The following is a 27,779-nucleotide window of genomic DNA, read 5'->3' on the forward strand; positions in this document are numbered from 1 at the left end:
CATAGGTTTATTAGTTTATGTAGTATTTCCTTATAAAATTTGCATGTGGAAATGTGGAAGACATTCTAAATAAACATGCCTGCGTGAATTTTTCAAATAAATCAAGTTACTATGTAAGCTGAAATGTCAATGCAGATACATTTTGGGCTGTGACCTTTACACATCTTCCAGTCCCGAGATTGTGGGGTGGTACAAAGTTATTTTGGCACCTGTTTCCACCGCGTCATTTTCCCATTCCACAATGTATGACGAAAGAGACAAAGGTCTCAGAGACAAAGGTCTCAGAGACAAAGGTCTCAGAGACAAAGGTCACAGACAGGACACAGCTGACTACTGAGACCGCAAAAGATTAGACAGAGGGCAAGATATTCAGACAGCTGTGGGCTTATCTGTGAGGGGGAGTGTGCTCCGCACCCCAAGGTGCACACAGCTGAGGCTGTCCGCGGGCGGGAGTGTGCTCCACAACCCAGCGATCATTCCTGCGGTTTCCATTAACCGTAGTTGAGATTGATCAATTTGTCCGTCTATGAAAAACACAGGAAGCTGTGGTTGTTTAATAATAATAATAATAATAATAATAATAATAATAATAATAATAATAATAATTAAAAACCAACCCCAGGAGCAAAATCTTCCATGTTGGAAGAGAGAGGAAAGCCTGGGTTGAAGTTAGACTTACTCTTGCAACACTAATTTACTGTATGTTTGTACATTATATCCAATCCAGACCTCTCCTTTTGTTTCTTCTACTTCCTCTTATTGCTCTGTATTCATGGAATTTGTAGCCAGCTGATATTTGTTTAGCTAGTTCTCTTCAATTGCTTGAAAAATTCCTCATCTATTTATGCTAAGCCTATACTGAAGCTGCTGTTGTTTAATTTAGCATTAATCTTATCATCATCTGGTTTTTAATTATTTTTCATTTTCTTCTTGTCTAGAAGACTACAAGCCTATCTGGGTAGCACATTAAAACAAGATCTAAGATATAATTGAAAAGTTTTTGAGAACAGCATTCACAAAATCACAAGCTTATTGGCTGTGAGTCCTGGATGACGTGCTTCCTGCCTTGCAGGCCTTTTCTACCTGGTGTGGGGCCCTTATTGACTCCAGCTACCAAAGCTGAGGCTTCTGAACAAACTCTTTGGCTAAGGTATTGTTTGGGGTTTTTGTTGGGGTTTCCTTTTAGCTGTTATTGATATTATTGTTTTGTGTCTTTTAAAATATGTGGATTTATGTGGAAATGATTCATTTTGATGTTTTACTTATTGTTTATGACTACCGTTGTTAAATTTTGAATTAAGTCCCCTCCCCATGTTGTAAGCGGCCTTGAACATGGATTTAACTATGGAAAGGTGGCTTACAAATAATATTTTGTAAGGATGGATAGATAGCAATTCAACAGAAGCCATCAAGATAAGTCTGGTTTGCAAGTTGCTGTGTGAGAATTGCACATTGTATCTTATTTAACCTTTTGTTTCCCTTAATCCCAACAACATGTGAACTTGTGCAGTGGTGGAGGAAATTAGAATTGGTCAATTAATGTCAAAAATCCATATTTGAGGTCTAAAACTTCATTGTAAACAGCTTTATTTTATTTTAGTTTTGCTTGCCTGTGTCCTATACAAGCTATTTCCTTTGTGGATTAATAGACATCACCCCTTTCCTGTTTTCCATTGTGAGCTAGAGTGTGTATATGCATGTTCAGTTTCCTGTGGAAGAATCTTTTCTCACGCAGGGACTCAGGTCACGTATTAACAGAAAGGGCAGTGACTTCCCTACTTGCTGTGGTCAACAGGGATTTGCTCATGTCCAAACCTGGGTTGATTCTTTCCTCTTCAGCTGAGCCATTTCTTATTTTTAAAAGGCAGAGACAGGAGGGATGAAAATAGAGAGAGCTCCATTATATGTCAGAGAGAAATTCAACCCCAGGCTACAGTGTTCAGAAAACCACAAATCAATTTCCTCCTCCTCCTGGTCTTTGTCGTCTAACGGCATGTGCTTGCAGCCATCTTTATCATCGAGAGAAAAGGACTGTTTCCCCCAGTATATTGATGGACTCACCTGGTCTGGTAAACAATGTAGGTTAGGTATAGAAAAGTCTTGCATTGTTAGTATTTTCCTTGCAACCTTTTATTCCTATCTGTTTTTAAAAGATTCAGTGGGTGGGTGTAGCTATCCCCTCCTGCCTGCTTCTGACTAACACTGCCTTGCCCGCTAGCCCATTCAAAGAAAAAGCCAGGTGCCACCCAGTTGTAGCTCCCTTTCCCTCCCAGCTCCAGTTGTGGGAAGAGTGGACTTGATGGAACAATGGCAACAAATGGTGGCAGCTACTGGAATAAGGCTGGGTTATGTTTCAGTGCGATTTAGGCTGCTTTCTGGCTGTCACTGTTTTGTGGGAGGGATTCAGTTGCATGCTGGCAAGTACACATTGTGCAACTGCTGTGAGTTTTGTGGTCATGTGCAGAGAATTCGTTTCCAAAAATATTAGCAAACATTTTGCAGTAAGGAAAGAGACAGGATACTGCACTGGAAAGTGTGGGATAACGACATAGTATAACCTCCCCACAAAACAAATAGGAATGAATACTTAATGAATAGTAGATGCCATATAACCTCCCCAAAAGCTTTATGGTGGGGGGAAATCAGGTTGTTTGAAAGTGACCTTAGAGAAGGCTAGTTGCCAACTGCAGAAAATGTGGGGCTTTAGTAAACAAGACTACAATACAATCAGGCCACCATGGCTTTCAAAACAAAACAAAACAAAACAAAACAAAACAAAACAAAACAAAACATATGCGTACAGACTGTTCTTCAGGCATTTCCCAAGCAGAATTAACCATGGAAAAATGGCATGCAATACATTTATACTGTTAAAATGCATCATCATCACCTGACATGAATCAGCCTATAGCCTGTGACTACTCCCTAAAGCAAAAATTATAAATACAGACCTCTCAGGCTAACATTTTAAGGAAATACTAATAGCCAGGCTTCTTCTTATCTTGTCTTTCTCTTGCTATCTTAAGCATAATTAGTAAACAAAGCGTAACTTAACAGAAAGTAACATTCTACCCACAAATCCAAACCATTATATTTTAAGAGCATTTGTTGTGATTATTTTCTTTTTCATACCTCATATTAATTATTTCACAAGACTCTCTCTCTCTTTCTCTGTCTCTCTCTGGGTGTGTGGGTGTGTGTGTGTGTGTGTGTGAGAGAGAGAGAGAGAGAGAGAGAGAGAGAGAGAGAGAGAGAGAGAGATTGGGGCTGAATCCAGTCAGGGAGGAGATTTTTTCCACAGTGCTGTTTTCCCAGTATAAATCCACTCATCATTCCAAGCTAGGAGTTCCCCCATATTGTGCCTGTATGCTTTTCCTTCAGAAGGTAAATAGCAGCGTCAGTGGTCAATTTGGATTACGAAAATGGCACAGGGGAAAACCTTAACTCCCACCTCTCCTGTATTCCCTCTTTAAGCTTTAAGAAAATCAGATCTGCTCATAGATCTCCCATTGCCTTTTCTAATTTGACATTCAGTATGTGCACAAATAGTGAGTTGGCTTAAAATATATAATAGCCAGTAAATTTGTTTGCTTCCAGTTTCTGTATTAATATATATAGTACTGATCTGGGGTACTCTTGGGTCGAGTTTATGTCCTAGTTATGCAGTAGCAAGAAAGGACTATCACTCCTATTTACTAAAGAAAGTTACCAACTGTAGGGTTCTGCCTCAGATCATTAATTAATACAGAAACAAAGTTGTAAATCTCAGCTAGACAATGAAACTAGAATGTGCCACATGCAGAAAGTGAAATATGCAATAAAACAGCAGGTATAAAAAGGAAATATCTGTGCTAATTAGCGTACCACTTTTGGGCCAACGCGTTAAATTTAAAGCACAAAGCTTTTCATAAAAAGAGGCTAAACTCAGTGGTTTGTGGATCTGGGGGGTTACTCTCCATTTGCAGTATTCCTATCATTGATATTTAAAGCTGTCGGGTCTCTCACCTAAAGTTAAGGTGCCACCGGATATTTTAAGAAATGTAATGCGGATGTATTCTGTGATTTACTTAGCCAATGGTTTCCTTCATTATTTCTCATTCACACTTGATTATTGGCCATGCTGGCTAGGGCTGATGGAAGTTTGAAAACATCTGTAGGCCATCACATTGGCTGCTTCTGGTTTGGTCCAAGGCAATTGTTAAGACTTTATGCATAATTTTACTTTATGCAATATAGGGCATAATCTGTAATTTTCAGTTTCACCAAAATGCTATCATGGTGATATTGATGCTGTTTGTTACAAAGCAGAGGAGATAAATCCTGCAGTGTTTAATTTTTGAAATTCTGATAAATAGATTGTGTGGTGGTCTCTGAAAACACTGGGGATCCCACGTCTTGCGGCAAACATGCAACAAAAATCTATTTAATCTGTTGAATATGTTTGCCCAGGATTCACTTTCCTAAAACTTAACTGCTGCAAGTAGTCAGAAAAAGAAGCAGTTTTCAAATATTCACCATCATGAATTGCAAAGTGCATATTGCAAAAGAGCCCAAATTATTAACAGACATGTTGTTAATGGAGAATATCCCCCAACAAATAATATTCCAATGACTCGGAGATCAAAAGCTTTTCAATTACTAATGTGCAATTTATGATAATGCAGAGTTACTATATTTATTTGCATACTGTTCAGCCTATAAAAGTCAAACACTATGCACATTATAAATCATTTCCTGAAAGTTATTCTAGATGCAGAGACAGAAATGCCCCTTCCATTGAATCATTCCTTGAGACAGCTTCATATAAGATTATAAATGAGCCTGAATAAAAGCAGAATCCTCAAAGTAATATTTGTTCTATTCCTGGAGGTTATCACAAAGATAAACTATCCATGTCTGGTGCAAATGATATCACTTCTTGGTACTGATTTCTCTGACAGTGTATGCACTTTTAAAAATGTCATGGGAAGAATGTGGAAGAAGAGTGAATCTCCTGCATGTGCTCAAAAATAGCAATGTGCTCAAGATAAGTGTTGCAGTGTGTGGGCCTAAGATTGTGACAAGAATAATGTGTAGTTTAGTATCTTTTACTAGACCACCTATAGATGCAGCAGTAAGCTTTGCAAATGTTTCCAACTTACCAGTTGGATGTTAAGGACAGTTGATGTTAAGGACAGTGTGCAGCAAAAGGTGTACAATTATAAACAAAAGAGTACAGGAGGGAGCTGTCTTAGATCAAATCAAGCTATTTATTCATCAATATCTGTTTCTCAGGCAGATGGCTTCCCCATCACCAGTACAGTGGTACCTCAGGTTACATATACTTCAGGTTACATACGCTTCAGGTTACACACTCCACTAAGCCAGAAATAGTGCTTCAGGTTAAGAACTTTGCTTCAGGATAAGAACAGAAATGTTTTTCCAGTGGCGCGGCAGCAGCAGGAGGCCCCATTAGCTAAAGTGGTGCTTCAGGTTAAGAACAGTTTCAGGTTAAGAACGGACCTCCGGAACGAATTAAGTACTTAACCCAAGGTACCACTGTAATACATAAACAAAAATTTGCAACATAGTCAACTAAAAATAATCAACAGGAACTATCTGTTTTCAATCTCAGCTGTGAAAAGAGTCTGCAATTTTCCTTATCATGCATCAGCTAGTAGCTTTGCATATGTGGATATATATATACACGATGTAGTCATATATACACATGCTTACTCAGAAGTAAGTTCTATTGTTGCCAGTGGAGCTTATGCCTATATGCATTACATGGAGAGTAAGCCTCACTAAAAACAGCAGAACATACTTCTGAGTAGACATATATATTGTTATAGATTTGGGGAGGAACCCTCCCAAACCCTAGAAATTAATAGAAGGTAGAATTTTGATTATTTGGAGTATTGAAGGGAAGATTGCAGGCCAGCAGGAAAATACAGCCTTAGCTCCCTTTCCAAGCCTGTTCCTCACCTGGAACAGAGGCATTCACAGAGGCAAAAGGCATTGATGGCCCATCTAAGAGGAATCCTTGGGCCTGGGCAGACAGAGGTCGCCAAGGTGATGGGCGTGTGTGACAGGAGAAGAGTGTCTTCTGCAACGTGTGCTGGGAAGAAGGCAGAGAACAAAGGTTGAGATCCATCTTTGGCAGGCTGACTGAAGGCTGGTTGAGAGAGATGCCTTTGACCCCAATGCTGCACTGCTGTGGGGAACAAGCCCCTCTTGAAATGACAAAGCTGTAAGATCTGTACTTCCTTCATGCAGACTGAATGTGTAAATATGTGAACAAAACATATTTCTTAAAGCTGTGGCAGTCTCCTCCGCATCTTCAATTCTCCAAAGGAGAACAGATCCTGGGTGAGTGCTTTGGCAGAGAATGGTGGTAGCACCCAACTTTTGTAAACATGTGATTACATGATTAATTCTGTTTCTACCACTAACCAGTCTGGTGGACTTACTGAACTGTAGGGATAAATCCTTCACAGGCAGCTTGCTGGATATGTGAAGAAATAAATCTAAGGCATTAAAGGGAGGTTTTGGGACCTCGCTTAGCTCAGATAGGCAATTTAATCAAAGCAATGTATTAGCATTTTCTAGTTGCTAGGGAATGGCACCTCTGTACATCTGACTACAAGCTGCTGACTGAGACGAGAGGCATATTAGGGAGAGGTTAATATGATTCCATCCATCTTTCATTAAAAGGTGAAACTATTTGTACTCTTGTGGCCAATGACAATAATTCAGACATTGCTCTGGATGGTACCTCTCAGGCTCAGTACTTTGATGTCTCTAATTATTTGATAAATGCATGGACCAGTTAATAGCCAAGTGCCATTTCAGTCACTATGCAAACAAAAGTGGACAGGTTGAGTCATTATTTAATCTGGGTGAAACATTGATATGGTCACTGATGGCTAATCTACTTTTGCAGCTAAATTTATAGTTTAATAATAATTATTCAACATTACATTATCAGGCAGCACTCTGAAAAGAAGATGTCTGATGAAAACATAAGAATAGTCCATTACATTATTTTCAGCAATTATTGTGAAATTGCTTTCAAAGCAATCATGTATTTATTAGCCTGTGCTAACAGAGACAGAGCTTTGAGATATGAAAGATTCTGACAGTCACATTGTAAAGGATGCTTTCGATGCAGTTTGTGCTGCAAAAACTAAGCTTTTTTCCTTCAAAAGGATTCTCCAACCCTCATCCAGCTTTGCTTCACTTGCCCTAGCAAAATCTGTGAGCCAATGAATAAGATATTGGGCAAATGTTCAACAACAAATTCCATGCCTGTCTGTTCTGAAAAGTTGGGGCTAAGCTATCTACGTACAGCTGCTTGAGGTGAGCCTGGAGCTGGCAACTGTATAGTTGCAAAAAGAGAGAGAGGGAGAGGGAAGGAGGAGGAGGCAGGAATGAATGACAAAACCAGGAGACAGAACTGAAGAGCAAGCCAAGAAGTCAAGGCCAAAAGACAATTCCATCAGGGCCAAAGGACAAACCAGGAGGCAAGATGAAGGACCAATCAACAGATACAGGCACACACAAATGTTCCTGAAGTCATGTTTCTTGGGCAAGGCTGAACTAAAAGGATCCATTAGGCATCCTGAATGAGCAGAGTCAGTTCAGTGCTTGAGAGTCCGGTACTTCATTGCCTATGTAGATGCTGCACCCTGCAGTTTGATGCCTCATTGAACAAGGCAGCAGCACCTAACTCCAAAGCCTATTTGAGTCTCAGCAGCTCCTGCCAGGCATCTGCACTTGAGCCATGCAGGTGAGGAGAACTTGGGGGTAGTGGCCATACTGGAACTGTGGTGGAGGTCAGGTGCTTTCACTAATGTAGGAGTGCATATGGACATACCCATCTGAAAAAGAGGGTACAAATTTGCATATGACATAAAAGTATTGGCAAATTTTATGCAAATTTGTATCTTTTGCAGGTGCAGCAGAGGACCCAATCCACATACTGTTTACTAAGCCCAACAAAATCCTGTAGACACCCCAAGTAGAGCCACAATCTATGGGTGTATAGCAGCAAAAAGTACCTGCCCAGAACTATTTTCTGCCAAACTAAGACGTTTTGCAGAAATATATTAATTCTTCATGTGCTCCAAAGGAAGCCCTATGAAATACCTTCCTGCTGTTTGTCAATCGTACTGAAGTCTTTCTTGGGTAATTAACGCTGCTGGTGAACAGACAGCCTGGATGATATTGCAAAGAATTAACAGATTTTTTTATTACCTTGGGGTAGAAGCTAATTCTGAATCTTTCTAAAGGGGAAAGTGGACAGTGATAATGAAAGTAGCCAAAAGGAAATTTGGAGCTTATTAAGCAATTCCCTCTTCAGCAAATGTCATAGAATATCTTACTATTCACGTCAGAAAAGCAAGCAGCTTTTTGAGAAGTACTGAGTTGATCCTCTCTCAGGAGAAGCTTTCACACATTTGACCCTTCTCCATATAATAAACCAGAAAATTTAGAGGGATACAGGGAGGAATAGCAATGAACCTTCTGGAAAACATATCTAGATATTCTATTTCAGAACAAAATACAATAAACAGCCTTGCTGATGCTTCTGGGAGCTCAGCCACCATGTGGCAATGCTTCTAGCACAACATGAGCATGAAACTGTAACTGCTCAAGCACAGTTGGTCAAAACTGAGAACAACATTGTCACACTGATATTCCACAGTTTTGATCTTACAATGACAGTTCTGATTAGTTTATAATTATGATTTTTAGCCTGCAAAATTTTTCCTTTACAAATTAACCAACAAAACAGAACCTGGGGAAGTGAGGTTCTTGTTGCACTTGATAATTCCCAGTTCCAACATCTCATCTCAGTCTTCACCTTATTCATCTTATTTTATTAATTCATTCCTTGCAATATTTATAGCGTGCTCAGCAGCGAAGGTGGTTTGTACGTCCAAGATTAAAAATCACAACAAAGGTCTGTGAAGAACTTTGATCACGAAAAGCCTGATCCAAGAAACCTTCATACAGACCAGAGCTTTGATGGACCACTGAGCTACTCCACCTATATAACTTATCTGCTATGGTGATGAAAGAGCACCTTCTTTTCCCATACAGATGAATGTCCCTCTGCTCCTAATATTTAAATCTATGAGGACATCCACTCAGTTAGAAGCTCTATACTCACTAGGGCACATACAGAGCTTTAGATCAGAGCCACCATATGCTTAATAAGTAGTATTATCAACTGATTAGAGTGATGGCGTAAGGTCAAATTTATGAACTGTGACACTTCAGGCAAAAGTTATGCCCAGCATTAAAGCTGAAAGTCGTGTCTTTCCCCCTGTCTTCCTTTTGCTGGGTATTCCACTCCCCATCTGGTTTTCCCCCCACCCCCACGCTGAAGCCAGAGCCAGCCCACCCATGAGGCAGGGTGAAGCACTCGCCTCAGGCAGCAGGTGGAGTAGTTTCGGCTACATAAATGTGAACACTCAGTATTAGTATGTTCCCATATTTTCCCCCTCCACAAACAGCTTGAAAATTGCTGATGGCCTTAGTGGACCACTTAAATTTCTTTTCTTCCTGCTGTAGCAATTGTAATGATCTGTGCTAGATGCTGTATGATTTTAAATTGTATGCTGATTGTTCTTATTATGTTGCATTTAATTGTACTGTATACAATAACATGTGGAGTAAGAAATAAATGAAGCAATAAAAATACAATTAAAAATAAGTAAGAATACTGAATAAAGACATTCCACAGACCACCTCGTGGACCTCAGCTAATATTTTATGTGCCAGGAGCCACATAGACTCATGGTCAACCCAGTGGCAAACTTTGAGCTCTCAAATTTCAGTGGTGCCCTGGGTGACAGTAAAATTCCACCTCTCACACTCCATTCTACAGCATTGTTGTGGCACTTAGTACAGCCGAACCGGTCACACTACCCTAAACCCGCCTCTGGTCAACCCTCTAGGTGTGGCTGAAGCGTAAAAGTGTGTGTGGTGAAAACTGACATTTCAAATTGATTGACATCCTATGCCCTTTTAAAATGTTTTTGTTTTTGTTTTTTGGTGGGGGAGTTATTGGGTTGTTGTTTTTATTTTGATTATCTATTTTGTGGTTTTATATTTTAATTTGTTCTGAGAACCATCCTGAGACCTCCGGGTATAGGGCAGGATATAAATTCAACTAAATAATAATAATAATAATAATAATAATAATAATAATGGTGGGTGCTGATGGCCCAGACAATCAGGAATGTCTACAGAATCTATAGCAACTACTGACTTCTCTTATCAAAATAAATGTGTGACAGCCCCCCTTTTAATCAAAGGAAAATAAATAAACTGCTGGGCCCCAGGAACTTCTGCCTTTATTTATTTATATGATTTATAAGATAATTAGGTGCCTTGCTTGAATGCATACTGTAGGAATGAAAATCACGACAGACGAGCAGTGGGTGTCATGAGGCGTCTGCCGGGAAAGTCCCGGGAACTCTCTTTTATTGAATATTACAAACATTGAAACTTCCCTTTAGCATACTACACACCCTGCAAAGTCCTAATGAGACTTTTATAATGTGCCTAGATCAGGGCAAAGATATGCCTTGCAAATTTAAAACCTTTTTAAAAGTCGAAAACATTTGTGAATGGACATTAATTTAAATATAGTACACATATGTGTCAGCATATCCGAATGCTTTTAACAGAACTAGTGTTTCTAAATTAATTTGACATGATTGTCAGTCTCACTGTATTCAATCCTGCAGCTTTTAGGTCAGCTGAGAAACCTATATACTCATCATTTGGACTGCTAAATTTGAGAAGTACATAATCTATAACTCAGTTTTCCTAAAATGGCACAGCACTGAGAGCTCAGAGTTGTAGATTTAAATTTTAACTGGAACATTGGCAGTACAAGCAGAAAATCAAATTCTACACAATAGCTCAATCCTTGACCCTTTCCATAACCTCTTCTGCTTATTACCAAGCTGAGAGGAGGGGGAAGAGTGCTATATAACATTTAGTAATGGAACTGTAACCACTGCAAATATAATTTGATTAGCCATACTTGAAACACCTCCAATTTCTTGCTGTAGCTGCAAAGTCTGCTAGTCTTTTAAGGTATATTCCAGAGAAAAGAAAAACAGCATTATCTAAAAATTGGGGCTACTTGTGAAAATTAAGAACAACAAAAGGACTGTGGATACCGTTAATATTTATTTCAAGTTAGTGGATACTAAGGGACTCTACCCTGATATCAAAGACCATTTGGAATGAGAGAACTCAGTGGGTGAGGATAAGAGGGGCAGAAAACAAGCAAATCATTGCTATAGGCATATAAATTAAAAGGAGTCCAGGCCTTGCTTCTGAGAGGAAAGCATTTTGTTCTCTTACAGGAAAATCATCAATGCAGTCAACTGTGTGTATAAAAAATAAACTTGGTAGAGATTCCTTGAGTCCAATATACTGTACATTGCATTCTTTTGATGCAATCCAATGAATTTCAGTAGGGTAGAGGTCAGCCGCTGGAGGTCCCATGGCCAAATCTGGCTCCCAATGGCCTGCCACTTGCCCCTCATCCACTTGCTAATGCGGGGTCAAAAATGCCCAACAAGCCATTTAGAGGGAATGAAGGTTGAAGATGTATGACCAGCTTCAATAAAATGAGTCCTATTAGATCATTCCCAATGGATCCTTGAGTCCATCAACTGTTGGTTGGTTGGTTGGTTGGTTGGTTGGTTAGTTAGTTAGTTAGTTAGTTAAAAAACATTTTAAGGTTGCTAGTCTGAAGAAATGCCCATCCAAAGTGGCTTACAATAAAAGCAGAAGATAAAAAAGTACAACATTTAAAACTAAAAACCTAACACTACACTTTTTCTTCTTCAAAGAACTAGGGAGAGCATAACTGAGAAAGACCACGACCTAGCTAATGAACATCACACCTGGAAGGCCAGCTGGGGAAAAAGTGGACAATGGACTACGTTTGGCTCAATAGGTCACATATTGCAAAGGTCAGCTATGAATAAATATATAACACCAGTCATGTCTTTATTCAAGGATCTTTGGTATATCCTTAATAATTCCCCCAATTTCTCTCTCAATATGTTGTAAGCTGGGGGAGCTGAGATGGCAAAGGTTGGATTTCTAAGCAAAAAAAGCCATACAAGATATAATGAGTAGGTCTTGTTCTCTGCATGAAATAATATAATTGCTGGGAAAAGATTAATGGCACCATATGTCTTCAAGTAGTAGTTCAAGCCGTATTTTTAAAGAACACAAAATACTAATGTCCCTGCATTTCATATAATATGTAGTGCTTATAAACTCAGCATCTTTTAAAATGTTATTTCTTCAAACACCTGTGCAAAATATACAGAAGACATTAAAGGGAATATTCCTTAACGCAGCATTTATTGAAAGCTCTATGTGATTAATCAGGAGCACAGCAAGCTAGCTAAGCACCTAGGAAGTACTCCTTTCCCCCACTCCAAGCCCATGTGCCGATATTAAGTATGTAACAGTGACATTTTCAACAGACAGCTACATGATTTAGGGCCTAACATCTAGTAAAAATCAAATGATCTAGCAACCTACCACTGCAATCAGTTCACTTTACATGAGCATATGTCTTTATTCACAGTAGACGTTCATAGATTGGGCTATGTGTGTATGAGTCAGTTTTCAAAAAGGGAACTTACAGTGCACAGGTTTGCACAGAAGTAAGTCACGCTGTAAGGTCCATATAGTTAAAGCTATGGTTTTCCCAGTAGTGATGTATGGAAGTGAGAGCTGGACCATAAAGAAGGCTGATCGCCGAAGAATTGATGCTTTTGAATTATGGTGCTGGAGGAGACTCTTGAGAGTCCCATGGACTGCAAGAAGATCAAACCTATCCCCATTCTTAAGGAAATCAGCCCTGAGTGCTCACTGGAAGGACAGATCCTGAAGCTGAGGCTTCAATACTTTGGCCACTTCATGAGAAGAGAAGACTCCCTGGAAAAGACCCTGATGTTGGGAAAGATTGAGGGCACAGGAAGAAGGGGACGACAGAGGACGAGATGGTTGGGTAGTGTTCTCGAAGCTACCAGCATGAGTTTGACCAAACTGTGGGAGGCAGTGGAAGACAGGAGTGCCTGGCGTGCTCTGGTCCATGGGGTCACGAAGAGTCGGACACGACTAAACGACCAAACGACCAAACAACAACAACAAAGTCATGCTGTGGACAGATCCACACCATACAACAAAAGTACATTCTGTGGACATTTTAAAGCACATGACTTCTCCCAAAGGACCTGGGGAAGGTTAGTTAAGGGTGTTGGGAATTGTAGCCCAGTGGGGGGAAGCTACAGTTCCCAGGGGTCTTTGTGGGAAGCTGTGTGCTTTAAATGTACGCTTGCCTGCTTACTTGCACGTTGTGTGATGGGGCTCTGAGAAGGCAATTGTTAGCAATGTTCTCTTCCTACCACCTTTGTCCTGAGGATGTGCACCTTTTATCAATGTACACGTCAATATTTTGTAACCAGTCAGCATGTAAGACAATATATGCTCATGATGGCTTGTTGTAAGCAACATGGATAAAAATATTTCCTGGGCACCCAGACTGTACTTCTTACTGCAGTCTGAATAAAATATATTTTCTCCCACCCTGGTGTGATTTATTAGCTCAGGTCTCCCCAGCATCAGACTCTAATCTATTAGAGTACAGTGGTACCTCGGGTTACATACGCTTCAGGTTACATACGCTTCAGGTTACAGACTCCGCTAACCCAGAAATAGTGCTTCAGATTAAGAACTTTGCTTCAGGATGAGACCAGAAATCGTGCTCCGGCGGCACGGCGGCAGCATGAGGCCCCATTAGCTAAAGTGGTGCTTCAGGTTAAGAACAGTTTCATGTTAAGAACAGACCTCTGGAACGAATTAAGTACTTAACCCGAGGTACCACTGTACTTCATATAGAGCAGCAGTTGTTACAATACCCCTGTGTGGAAGGCCGGTATTGTTCTCGAACTGCAGAAAGGCAAGTATTTGCCAGAGTTCACATACTGAGCACATGGCTAAGATGGGATTTGAACCAGAGACTGACCAGCTTGTAGTCATCAGCTAATCCACTTCATTACTTCACAAAAGCCTGTGAAGAAAGTTCAATTAATAAGAAATGCTCACATGGAGGGGAAATAGGGATCACGGTTGTTGGCCCCAATTCTGATCCTGTTTAAAGAATAAAGCCCAACTCATCAACAGTCCCATTTTCAAGGGGGCCAGATTTAAGCAAGACCTCTCAAATTCACTAGGAGCATTCTTCCCTCCATGATTGACTTTATAATTCTTTTTAAACCGATGCATTATTTTGCTGAAACCTGGCGTCTGAATTCTCTTACTACTACTTTCATTGTGGGTATCATTTTAAGAGTCTCTCTCTCTCTCTCTCTCTCGTGTGTGTGTGTGTGTGTGTGTTTTAAACTGATTTTTATCCTGGAGATGTTACCTCCACAACATGTAGCCTTTTAAGATTCTGAGTAGGACCTTGCTCTTTTCAGAGCTCCCCCACTTTGATCAGTCTCTTCCCCTGTGTAATCACCTCTTCCTGTACATATAATTGGCTCCTTGTTTGTCACAGTGAACTTTTACAATGTCAAATTAATTTCCTGAAATGTGCATGGTTTCCTTGACAGCTCTATAGCCTGTGCAGATTGGGATGAATTCCATATCAGGTTCTCTCTCTCCCCCCCCCCCCAATTTCCCACTGAAAGGATGTTGGTTTTAAGAGTGAGCTGGATAAGCAACATTGCAAGATACTTAACATTAAACTAGCTAACCCCTGAATAGTAGCCTACAGCCTTCAAAGAATTACGTTACATCATACATTTATCATGTGTATAGCCTCAAGCCAACAGAGCACTAATGCCCCTGTGAAATTTTAGTGAATAGAGGCACAAATCAGTACTAACACGAGAGTCACTGTCTATGTTCATAATAGCACTGCCCACTTTGGGTTTTATAAAATATTGTTCAGTACGTATTGGCACTTTTAACAGATGCTTCTTTGATAGTAGAGTGTGAATATTCCAAAACATCCAAAGACAGATTGTTCAGATCCAGTTTGGGAGATGTGGAAGGAAAACAAGGACCAAATGAAAACCTTCCCTCTAGCTCCCCAGATGCAATGGAGCTGAATTCCTCTTGCTCCAGTTAGACCGAGAAGAGGGAAGCACTCAGAAGATTTCCCTTGCCTTTATCTCCCCCTTGCTTGAAGAGACAAAATGGCGACAGCAGTCTTGAAGAGATAATTCAATTTCTCTGGGGGTGGCACCATCTTGAATAAGATGGGGCTTCCCTAAATCAATCCAACAGCACCTTCTAGGGAGGCAGCCTCTCTGGCACCCGGGGCGGGACGCCGAGGGGTGGGGTGAACCGTCCGGTGACACACGTGCGACATCCATACAGACTATGGTTGCTGTGCAAGAGGCAGCCCGTATGGACGGCGCACGAGAGTGGTAGCCCATACAGATTGTACATGTCCTCAGCCGCTCTACAGCTGAGGGGAATCAGGGGCCATCTTGTCACCCCCCCCCCGAGTGGCACCTGGGGTATACTGCCCCCTCCGCCCCCCACTTTGTGGGTAGCCCGTGGCTTTAGAACACTCCCCTTACCTGACCATTGGTCATGTTGGCTAGGGCTGATAGGATTTGGACTTCAACAACATTTGGAAAGCTGTAGATTTCCCCTCCTTCTCTGGGTGTTCTGCACAGTGTGCTTTACATAAGAGACAAGCAGGTGGGGCTTGAGCAAAGAGAAGAGCTGCAGCAAGGGAAGCAAAAAGAAACACCATTTAAGTGTTTTTGGTGCCGTGGTCTAAACCACTGAGCCTCTCAGGCTTGCCGATCAGGAGGTCGGCGGTTCGAATCCCCGCGACGGGGTGAGCTCCCGTTGCTCGGTCCCAGCTCTTGCCAACCTAGCAGTTCGAAAGCACGCCAAAGTGCAAGTAGATAAATAGGTAACACTCTGGCGGGAAGGTAAACAGTGTTTCCATTCACTGCTCTCGTTTCAGTGTTCTGTTGTGCCAGAAGTGGTTTAGTCATGCTGGCCACACGACCCAGAAAAACTGTCTGCGTACAAACGCCAGCTCCCTCGGCCTTTAAAGCAAGATGAGCGCCACAACGCCAGAGTCATTTGCGAATGGACCTAACTGTCAGGGGTCCTTTACCCTTAAGTTTTTAATATTTCCTTAGATTCTAATGATGCCTGGATGGAGGAAGGGTCTCTGAGTATGTGTGGAAACTAACCTATGGTAGAAAGGTAACATATACATGCCCACTTTGCATCTGACCTCACCCAGCCCTGGCATGTGGACCCCCTAGGAGTTGCTTAGAAGGAAATGTGGTCCTTGGGCTTAAAAAATCCCCCTGAAATCTTGCTGCCACTTGTCAGAGATTGGGGGTGATGTGTAAGAATAGAAATGTGATTTGGGGAAAATTTAAGTCTTCCTGACCCTTCTTAGTATTTCCTTTTGAACTTAGGCAGCCACTGAATCTGTTAACCAAGCAGCAATAATATTTATCTGAGGCCTATTTATTCCTCCAAGATTCTAGGTAAATATAATTCTGACTTTATGCTTGGATAAATAAATGGGAGCTCCTCACCAAAATAGTAAATGAATTTTGAGTGCTTATGTGGAGGTAAACCAATTTAGAGGTTTAGAAGCTGAGCACAAATTGTTCTAAGATTGATTTCAGAAGCTAACATGCTCAATAATACTTTTTTAAAAAAACACACCATATAGCACTTGTTTTAAAATGGCTTCATATTTCTCACCATGTTTTCCAAATAAAATCTTCTCCAGTTAGCATCTTAAAATATATCATTGTGTTTCCTCTGCAGCCTTAGTATGTGATTTCAGGACCACAACTCATTTACTGCTGACAATAAAATTCTGTCATTAAACTACACAGGTAACAACAATCTTCCTGTTCCGGGAAACTAGTTGAAAATGTTTAATCAGTTCCATGAATCTCTTTTAAAAACAAAAGTGAGGGTTTCTACACAGTCAATGTTTGCAGCAGCAGGACAGGAATGGAACAATGCATACCTTATTTCCAGTATTCACAAAACTAAACTAAAGGTAAAGGTAAAGGTAAAGGTACCCCTGCCCATACGGGCCAGTCATGTCCGACTCTAGGGTTGCGCGCTCATCTCGCTCAAGAGGCCGGGAGCCAGTGCTGTCCGAAGACACTTCCGGGTCACATGGCCAGCATGACTAAGCTGCATCTGGCGAGCCAGCACCAGCGCAGCACACGTGTAATGGTTCTAGGGGTTGCTCGTGCGTAAACCGGTGCAACACCTGGCTGGGTTGCCTGAGTGAACCTTTTCTGTCCGGACAGCCACTCACCCGTGGCTGTCTCAATCGCTGGCAGAATCCGTCAGTGGGCATTTCTTGAACTTCTTCCAGCAAAGAAGCTCTTTGACGCCTAGTCTCCTCCTACTCTCCCTGCACGGAAGCCTTCTGCGCAAGGAGGGTGTAGGCAGCGGAGGACCCTTACTCTCCCCGCTGGTCCATGGCAAGGAGTCATGGGACTGCCTTGCCGATTCCCCCATCTGCCCCCCTTCTCCACTGGTGCTATGCTGATTCTCTTCCCCAGAAGATGGGCTGCCTCTCCCCATCCTGGGACGCTCTCTGGGACCCCTCCAGAGCCCGCTCTCTCCCTCCGGCCCTGATGGCAGTTCCCTGACAACACGGAAACGCTGTTTACCTTCCCGCTATAAAGCGGTACCTATTTATCTACTTGCACTTAAGGGTGCTTTCGAACTGTTAGGTGGGCAGGAGCTGGGACTGAACGACGGGAGCTCACCCCGCCACGGGGATTCGAACCGCCGACCTTACGGTCAGCAAGTCCTAGGCACTGAGGTTTTACCCACAGCGCCACCCGCGCCATCCAGATGTTTTGGACTACAACTCTCATCAGCCCCCAGCCAGCACCGCATGCTGATGTGAGTTGTAGCCCAGCACACCTGGAGGGCACCAGGTTAGAGAAGGCTGTTTTTGATCAGCCCAAGATCCATGGATTGCATGGTGGAATGTATTGTGTCGCCCTTTCCTCATCTTTCATCCTTAGACTGGGGGCATGAGAGCAGGGGCAGGAGTAAGACAGGTTTCTCAGTACAGTAGAATGGAGACAGCAGGAGACAAGAATCGGGAATCACATAAACCCTATTCAGGGATTGTGCTCACAGTTAAAATGTGACAGGGAGTAGGGCCACATTGGCGTAGCTCCTCTTTCTGGCACCCATGTGAAGAACACAAATATCTCCAGTGGGGGCTTTTCACCTACAGGTTTCCATGCATTCTGGAATGTTGAATGATCAGAGTTCTGGATCACAAGGAAGTCTGTATATGCCCCCTTCAAACATATGCATGGGCAGCAGGGTGCCCTTTCCTGCTCACACATTGGTGTTAGCTGTGACTAATACATCCAAACAGGGCTATATAAAATAGAGGTTAAAGCCAGTGTGCAATTTATGTAGCTCAGAAACAATCTGAAATAGATATGGTAGAAAACAGATATCCAAAAGCCTTCTGTACAGATAATTTAAGGAAATACTGCAAAGAACCTAAGCAAAGCATGACTTAAAGAAGAAAATATTAAGTAGGACATGGTAAAGTTATGAAATATGTAATCAGCTGTCATGAAGATAAAGAATAATTAATGCAAGGCCCTCTCAGGGTAGCACAGGAGGGAATGTGTTCAAACTGCAGCAATTCAGAAGTAAAACAAAACTGATGGACAATGGAATAAGTTGCCCTCAAAAGTTGGAAGATTTTCAATGGCAATTTTAAAAGGCAATTTAAGGATCATCTTCCAGAGTAAGGAAGCCATGTCGCTGCAGGAGGATGGGCTAGATGGGGCTCAATACTTTTTCAGTGTCACCTGTATGAATTGTGCACACAATCTTTTATTTCCCATGTTGTCCCAAGAACTGACATTTAGCGTTTGTTTCAACTGATATTCAGGGTGTGGGTTTTTCCCCCCAGCCAGAACTTGCTGGAATTTAGTTCTGGCACCTCTCAGGTGGGCACCGTTGCCATTCTAAGAGAACGAAGGAGGTGCTTGTGGTGAGTTCTGGCACCTCTTTTTTTAGCAAATAGCACTGCTGATATTACTAGTGGCAGTATCACCCACCCCTCACTAGCAGGTCCTAGGGTGGGATGCAGCAATTTACAATTCAGAAATTAAGAACAGCTGGAACAGATTAGTCCCAGGAATAGGATGGGTCCTGTGAAGTCTTAGAAATGGCTTTCCAGTTGCTGGCCTGCTGAAGATGAAGGCATGGGAATGCATCAGAGTTCTACAGGCCAAGAATTTTACCCCTCAGGCTGGGCCTGGATGACTTCTATCTGATCCTTCGCTTTGACTCTCAGTTTGAGAGACATGGAGACACCGGGACCATTGTGTGTAACTTGAAGACAGTCAGAGTAGAGTAAATAGCTGGAAGAGTCAGACTTTCCCTTCCAGATGGGAAAAGACCAAGATCTTTGATGCCAAAAAGGTGGCCGAAAAGCTATTCCATGGGTAGCAACTTAAGTTCCCAAATTGGCGGCACTGAAAACGATGGAGTGCCTCTTTGTAGCTCATACTGTATCTCCCCCACAAGGATTTGTAACAGTCCTTTTCCTGACTGAAGTGAGAAAGGGGAAAATAGTTTCCTATAACAGTACTGCTAGAGAGGAGGAGGGTCTATAAACTCCTGCTGAAGCTGAATGAGTCTCAACTTGAAGGTCATCTTTTTATCCAGTAGTGTACAATTGTTGAATGTTTCTCTACATTATTCACCGTTAGTATAAAACACCTCAAATCCAGCATAGGAAGTGAATAATAAACTCTGCAAACATCAGGTACTTGGTTTGATGGTAATCAAGGTCAACAATGTATTCTCAGAGTATTCTAGTCATGAGAAATTTGAATGTCAAGGGTAATAAAAAGCTAGCTATAATGGCTGCATTTCCCTCAGAACAGTTTGAAAAGACCAGGAATTAACTCCAGACACATTCCAAGATCTATATTGCAAAGTATTGCCTGAACCTGATGTGGGGAACCAGGTGTCAGCCTTGGAAGCTGTTCCATCCTGAGACTTCCCTCAGTCTGGATAACTATAAACAAAACACCACAAAACTCTCAAACATGTATTTTATTGAAGTTCACAAGGCACATTTACTCACATTCCAGTAGGCTGTTCTTTTGGCTCTGAGTGAATGTGGTTAGGAGGCTCTTTATGAACTTCTGTAGGAATGAGTGAATTTACTCTTCATCCTGGGCTTGCAAGAACTAAAACAGAACTAGGCTACAAAGGAGAGAGGGAGGTTTTCCCCACTCTAGTCAGAGACAATAGAAACTAGAATATTATTGAGCCTTCATTTCCCAGTCTGCCTGGAGGTCGGGAAACAGGAAAGGTACTTCTTAAAGGAGCACCATTATTATTCATTCTACCTAATACTAATACACAGATTTGCTGTCACTAAATAACTGAACCCTGTGGGGGAGGAACAGAAGCTGTCTTACACCAAGTCAGATCATTGTATTGGTCCATTAGTTCAGTATTATCATCAGTGACTCTCCAGGGTTTCAAACAGGGATATTGCCCCCACTCTACCCAGAAATGCCAGGGGTTCAGCTTCAGACCTTTTACATGCAAAGCATGTTCACTGTCACCAAGTCTCAGAAGAAGAAGAAAAAGAAGAGGAGGAGTTTGGATTTGATATCCTGCTTTATCACTACCTGAAGGAGTCTCAAAGCAGCTAACATTCTCCTTTCCCTTCCTCCCCCACAACAAACACTCTGTGAGGTGAGTGGGGCTGAGAGACTTCAAAGAAGTGTGACTAGCCCAAGGTCACCCAGCAGCTGCATGTGGAGGAGCAGAGACGCAAACCCGGTTCCCCAGATTACAAGTCTACCGCTCTTAACCACTACACCACACTGGCTCTCATCATGAACAATTAAATCAGCCCTTCTCATCATGCACAATTATAATTATAATAATAAAGAAGCTTGCCTCTAAACTAGCACAGACTGAACAAGCCATAACAACCCAGAAAATATCGCTTGGCGGGGGGGGGGGGGGAGAGAGAGCTAAGGAGCAGGATTGCCCACTTAGAGAGTCTGCATGATCCCTGTGGCAAATCTCTTTGAAGATTGCCCAGAAGTGGTAATCTTCTGTACCTATCAAAAGCACTGGTATTTAAGAAGCAATTATCAGCAGTGTGTTCCATCAGTGTAAACCAGCATAAAGCCCCAAGTGGAGTATTACAGGGAAGGGCTATCCATGGATTAGTTGGATCCTAAGAAGGTCCATATTCAAGACAGAGACTAGTAAAACAAAAAACAAAACAAACCCAGCTCCCCATCTTCTGCCCAGAACAGCAGGAGCTGGCAGAGCTGCAGATAACTCACAGGAGCTACTGCTCCCCACCTGGCCAGTCGCTCTTAGGATTTCTCTGCAGAGAACTTTGAACGGGTCTACCTCAACTAGGATCTGTAGCAGAAGTGGATAGGAGACTCAAAAGTGGGACACATCCATACTTTTTCCACTGCAAAATTTGATTCCGTATCAAATCATGAATGCCATCTTAGTGAAACACTAAAACCTGAAAAATGTTCATAAGTATGACAAATTTTCTGTTCTTAAACATTTCCAGCATAAACTTGGAATACGTATGGGAAATGATTCCAGATTATAAACCTTGGCATCTAAACTCCATTCCCACATATGATTGCTAAATCAGTTCCCTCCCTTACTAGGGATGAGATTCACTGTTCTGTACCTGATTGTCTTTTGAATCACATTTTCTTAACTCAAATTTGGTCTGTTGTAATTCACATTTCATTAGATTGCTTGATCCTAGCCTAGGCAGGGCCAGATTTAGGTTTGATGAGACCCTAAGCTACTGAAGGTAATGGGGCCCTTTATATGACCAGCTGTCCTTTGTCAACAACAAATTGTCACTGTTTTTGTGTTGAACATATGCTATATGGTAATTTATGGATCTGCACAACACAAAAACTGTTTGCTGTATGTAGATTTTACTTCGTTTTTTATCTTACATTTTGGAAATGTACGTCCAGTTTTTTTCCTTTAAATTTGTTGAGGGCCCCAAGAGAGTGGGGCCTTAAGCTATAACTTGTTTAGCTTATACGTAAATCCAGCACTGAGCCCATGGCTGGCAATTTGCAAAAATAAAACTACTGTTTTTGATTCTCCTAACAGGTGTTGCAGTTGTCGCTTAGTAGTCAATATCACACTTGACAGTACTGCTACTGTTATTGATTGCCCATTATCAAGCAGCCATTTGGATGCCTCCAGGGGTATTGAAATTTGTCCATCAATGAGTTTAATTGATAATATGTGATCCTTGTATGTTGTTGAAAGAAGATGCTGCCCAAAGAAAGTGGGGGTGGAGGGTGCGACAGGACAGGACAGGACAGGACAAAGCATTAGATGTATTATATTGTAACAAGACATAGAAATATCAAAATGGTTCATTAAAATATTAGTTGATTTGGTGGGCATGGGGTCAGAATTCTATATATTAACTTCAGGAGTTGTGCAACCTCTTTCACTAGCACTACAGGTCTGCTGTGCACCTGATTTCCTTAGGGAACAGGAAAGAAACAAAAGACTTAAAATCATTGTCTGTGTGCGAATGGTGCGACATGAGGCAGCAAGATATCCCCTCCTCTAGCAGGTATGGGGTGAGGGACATTACAATATAGCAAAGAACAACAATCCAATAATCTCCCTCACTCTCCCTTTCCCACCTTCTTGCAAAGCCAAGAATGGCCACATGCAGTAACAAAGTTGGCAAAGGCCTTTGCTTAAAATTGGAGGGAAAGTTGCAGTATTTTAAATGTAACCAATATTTTGAATTATGCCGTGTATATGTGAGTGGGACACAGAATGATATGAAAGCAAGGATACAAAGTACCTGGTTCTGTGAATGATATACTGTTGCTCAGGGCACTGAATTTTTCATTAAGCATTGTGCAGTAGTGAAATTTACAGAACACAGGAAAGGACAAAACTGATATTATTCTTATTATCAGCTATTAAGAGAAGCAGTGCCACTGCCATTTTCTACTGGTTGGTGAATTATGTATGTGCGTATGCATGATTTTCATGCAACAAATACATGTTTTGCGCAATGGAACATGACCAAAGCAGGATATGGTTTGTACTCTTGAATCCATGCACTGTACTGCTGCTTAGTCCTTTATTTTAAAATACATTTCCCTATATTTGCAAAGCTGCTAGTACCATTAAGCATTTACCCACCTTTGTGTAATGGAGAGGAGATAAAAAGATGAAAAAATAGCAATGAATGTTAATGCCAACTATCATCACCTCAATAAAATGGAGTTAAAGGAAATACACATTTCAGCACTTCATATAGCAGGATAACTCCAAAACAATGGCAATTAACAGAGTATCAGTTTAATGGCTATGGCTCAAAAATGTTGCTTGTGCTGTTTTTAAACATATAAATTAAATATTAAAATTTAAATTAAATAGTGCTAGCACTCAGTTGAAATACTATTGGCTCACACTGTGTACGAGCGAACAGTGCAGAGCTCCCATTAAAGTTCAGTTATTGTGAAATTCTCCATACCCCTCATCCACCTATCCTGCTGACCCAAATATCTACCTTACTGCATGCTTGCAACCACCAACTGATGCACAGTAATTCAGTCGTAATTTATATGGAGCAATACAGTTTTCTAGGATTCATTGGAGACCCCTAAAGGCCATGATAAGGCTTCATGTCTTATATTTGACACTCATCTCCAGTGAGATATAATTAGGTAAGCCAGGATTTGAACTTAGATATGCACAAATGGATGACCATGAGCTCCTTTGCAGAACTGAAAACTAAATAATTCATTCCACTGGACCACAACATAATAGGCATACTAGTATAAACCTGGTATATCTAGTTCATACAGTAAAATCATGCTAGTATAACCCTAATAGATGTAACGCATACAATAAAATACTCTGATACTGATCACCTAATATTCTTTAACATAGCAGGGCTTTATGACGATCCTCTTTTCTAAGAAAAAGTCGCAAGATTATAACACTCGTCAGTCATCTCAGGAGAAAAAGCAGTGGTACCATGTGTTACTGGAGACTGCTTTCTTCTTTCCTAACAGCAATTTCATACTGCTCAGAACACTGACAGCAATTAAATAGGATCTCTGTTCCTGAACACCTTTTCTCTTCTTTATGTGTGTGAGAAAGAGAAAGAAGAGAGAGAAAGAGAGAATTTCAGCAAACTGAAGAGCAAAATTAGATATTGCACAAAATAATGAAGAATGGGGAAACTTTACATTTGGAAAAGAAGTAATTTGACAGTCTTTTGGCTATAATGAAAGGGCTAGCAAGCCTAATCAATTTCTTTTGTTGGAGATCTTCTTTGAGTCAGTGTGTTATTGTTTAAAATACATCTCAAAAGTGCTGAACTGCATGCACGTTCCCTGTGATAATACTTTTTTCCAGATCAGCTAGTATAATGGTAAAAATATGCTAACAAACGTTACTTTTGCATGTGGCTTGACAGCATTTTGAAATTATTACAGATCCCCTTTGTTCAACATAGGTAAAATTAGCATGCATGGGGAACAGCAGAATTGTGGCAACAGGCTGTGTTCCCATACCCTCTAACATTTTTCCGATGAAAATAAGAACGTCCCATTCCATAATGATAATTTTACTATTTATACCCCATACATCTTACTGGGTTGCCCCAGCATTCTGGGCAGCTTCCAACATATATAAAAACATAATAAAACATCAACATTAAAAAAACCTGTCCTACACGGCTCAGGGGTTGGATAACTCCATACCCTCCTACATTTATCCATTGAAAATAGGGACATCCTAATGAAAAGTGAGACATTCTGGGATCAAGTCAGAAACTGAGACGGCTTATCTAAATCAGGGACGTGACGTCCCTGAAAAATAGGGACACTTGGAGGGGCTGCGTTCCTACCTAGACATATTTATTAGAACATCAATAGAGGACCTCCCTGCATACAGTTGTGTTAGACTTCCAAGAAAAGGAAGGTTGTCAGTTGTATGAAAAGGTCCTGTGATCATCCTGGACTCCACTAAAAGGACCTGTCATTGGATGGTCACTTGCTGAGCCCCTCCGATATTCAGTTGAGATCCAGCTTCCTTTAAGATACTTGCTGCTGCCACTGCCTTCAGAGTGGGGGAAGCCTTAGGCCTCCCAAGCCCCTCTGTTTGGCCCCCAATACTCTACCCAGATCATCTCCTAAAACAACAACCCTCACCACTCCTGCACACTACTCTCCTTGAAGTCTTTTGCCTGGGTGGCGTGTATCAGTAAATTCTAATAATGCCTCCTGCTCACCTGTAAGAAGCTGAAAAATAGGAGGTGAAGAGCGTAGATAGCAGTGACCAGAGGACAAATGACCACTGGAAGGTGCACAGAAGGAAGCAGTTTAGTCATTCTGGCCACATGACCTGGAAAGCTGTCTGTGGACAAACGCTGGCTCCCTCAGCCTGAAAGCAAAATGAGTGCCGCAACCCCATAGTCGCCTTTGACTGGACTTAACCATCCAGGGGTCCTTTACCTTTACATCTGTAGCAACACAACCAGACACCTTCATCTCCCCCAGCTGCAATAAGACACGTTTCTCCCATATCAGAACACATATTGTAATACCTCTAATTTCCCATCCTTGCCAAAAAAACAGGAATAAAATGTTCTCAGTTTAGTGATTTTATATTGACGGCCTAACCACATATTTTATCTACTGGCACAATTCTGAAAGTTTTGAAGTACTGATTTCTTACAACTGCTTGGAAATTATATTCTTTTTTGTTTAAGGTTGATATTCAGTATATTTATTTAACATTGTCCCACCACAATCATACACACACACGAATTTTTGTTAATTTTCCCTTGATGTTTTCTCCAGCAATTAAGCTATTATCACTGAAAGCTTTTCTCATAGAAACTATGTTGCTTCTGTTTTCATAGCACTGAAATCAAATATTAGGCTTGGTTTTTTAAAAAAAAAAATCTAGGAAATCTACCTGACTCTGTATCCAAGGCAACAAATCTCTGGTTAATGATCAACTAGAATTTCTCTGTGGAGGTGGGTTATTAGTTTTATTAGTTTTACCAAGCACTGAAGTAAGAAGCTTCCACTGAAATGTCTCCTTATGCCCATCTGCAACATAGATTAAGGCAGAGAAATGCAGAACAGGAAATTTGGCAAACAGTTTTTGCATGGAAAATATACAAATTTTGAACATATATTCAGGGGGGAAATGGATTTAATGTTTTTCAGAATGAATGTTTAAACATTTGAACTACATCAGTCCATGCATGTGGTACAATATCACAGGAAAGCTCTTGTCTTCTCCACCAACAGCACTGTGGGGGCTCACAATGGATTAATAAATTGAACAGATAAAAGCTGAACAATGGCTTTCCCATGACAAACCAAATTGTAGCAGCTTGGGGGTGGGGTGGGGAATAATACTTCGGCCCTATCCCTGCTGGGCAGAGTATATCCTTTGAAAACTGTCCTTTCCCAAAACTGATGTAAATGTTTTTGAAATAATTATTTGAAAAACTTTTCACATACTAATAAATCCTACTATGTTAGTTTCACTTTAAACTTGTAATTTTCTTTCCAAAGTTGGCTAGCTGAAATGAACTGAGCTGTCTACATCACTTCCGACACAAACACACTGGGGGCATTCTTTGTTCACCAACTCATCCTGTCATTCTAAGCAATGGCTCAGTCATTTACTAAACAAACAAACAAACAAACAAACAAACAGTGACTATTGCTATTGCTTCTGGCAATTTTCAAAAATTCTCAGTTGAGTAATGAATTTTTTCTCAGCACTGTGGAATTAAAGACCATCAAAATTATGAAAAATAAGAGCCACAAAGTGAGATAGGCTCAATAATTCACAAAAAATGGATGAAATGGAACATTGTGAATTACATGGGAGATATGCAAGAGCTGGACAATTACATCCTTGGGTAATGATGGTTAAAGTCCACACTCCTTGCAACAGGCTACAGTGCTGCACAGTTTCAAGCATGCCTTGAAAGGCAGTCTCAAGCTTTTCCACTTCCAGCTTTTTCTATAGGCTTATTCACAGGCCGAGCACAGGCGCAAGCTGTGTGCAAGTGTTTGCGTGAATGAGTATACACTTCATTTGTACAGCTCAACTATTGCACACTGATCATACACTTGTTGAATGATAAATGCAACTAACTGCATCAGTTTACAGCTCAGCCATTTGTGTTCACAGGTGCACCGACTACATTCATCGAATGGGTGAACACTCCTTATGGGAAACCACTTCCAGAGTTCCAATCTGAGATGTGTACTGTTCCTTGGAAGTGCATCACCATATAAAGCACTCTCAGTCTTGATCTATATGGCTATAGGGTCCATAAGATGGTGTTCAAAAGCCAAATCATGTATCTTCCTCCTGCCTGCTGCTGTGGCTAGAGAACTGCTTTGCAGAGCAGTGAATGTGTGTTATAGTCCTGCCTTATCCTGACTTGTTTAAAATATACTGTGCGGACCAAGTACACAAGCATTGTCGCTAGATGCATGGTAAAACCATTTCCTGCATTCCCATTTATTTTGGTTCTGAAAAGCAATTTAGTTGTACAGTAAAACAAACAGACAAGAATTTCATCATGCACTTAGCAGCAACATGCATCACTTCAAAGCCACCATGTACAAAGTAGTGTGTGAATT

The 27,779-nt window shown here is 41.1% G+C and overlaps 1 long non-coding RNA gene across 1 annotated transcript; it reads left to right on the forward strand.

The window, feature by feature from the left end:
- Positions 1 to 996: 996 nt before the first annotated feature.
- On the forward strand, positions 997 to 27,650 carry LOC309348220. The gene is made up of 3 exons (XR_014159299.1): positions 997 to 1,150; positions 11,862 to 11,984; positions 27,322 to 27,650. It is a non-coding gene; the product is annotated as an uncharacterized lncRNA (long non-coding RNA).
- Positions 27,651 to 27,779: the final 129 nt, after the last annotated feature.

This window comes from Podarcis erhardii (genome assembly GCF_964252035.2).
Source record: "Podarcis erhardii genome assembly, chromosome: 8".
NCBI lineage: Eukaryota > Metazoa > Chordata > Lepidosauria > Squamata > Lacertidae > Podarcis > Podarcis erhardii.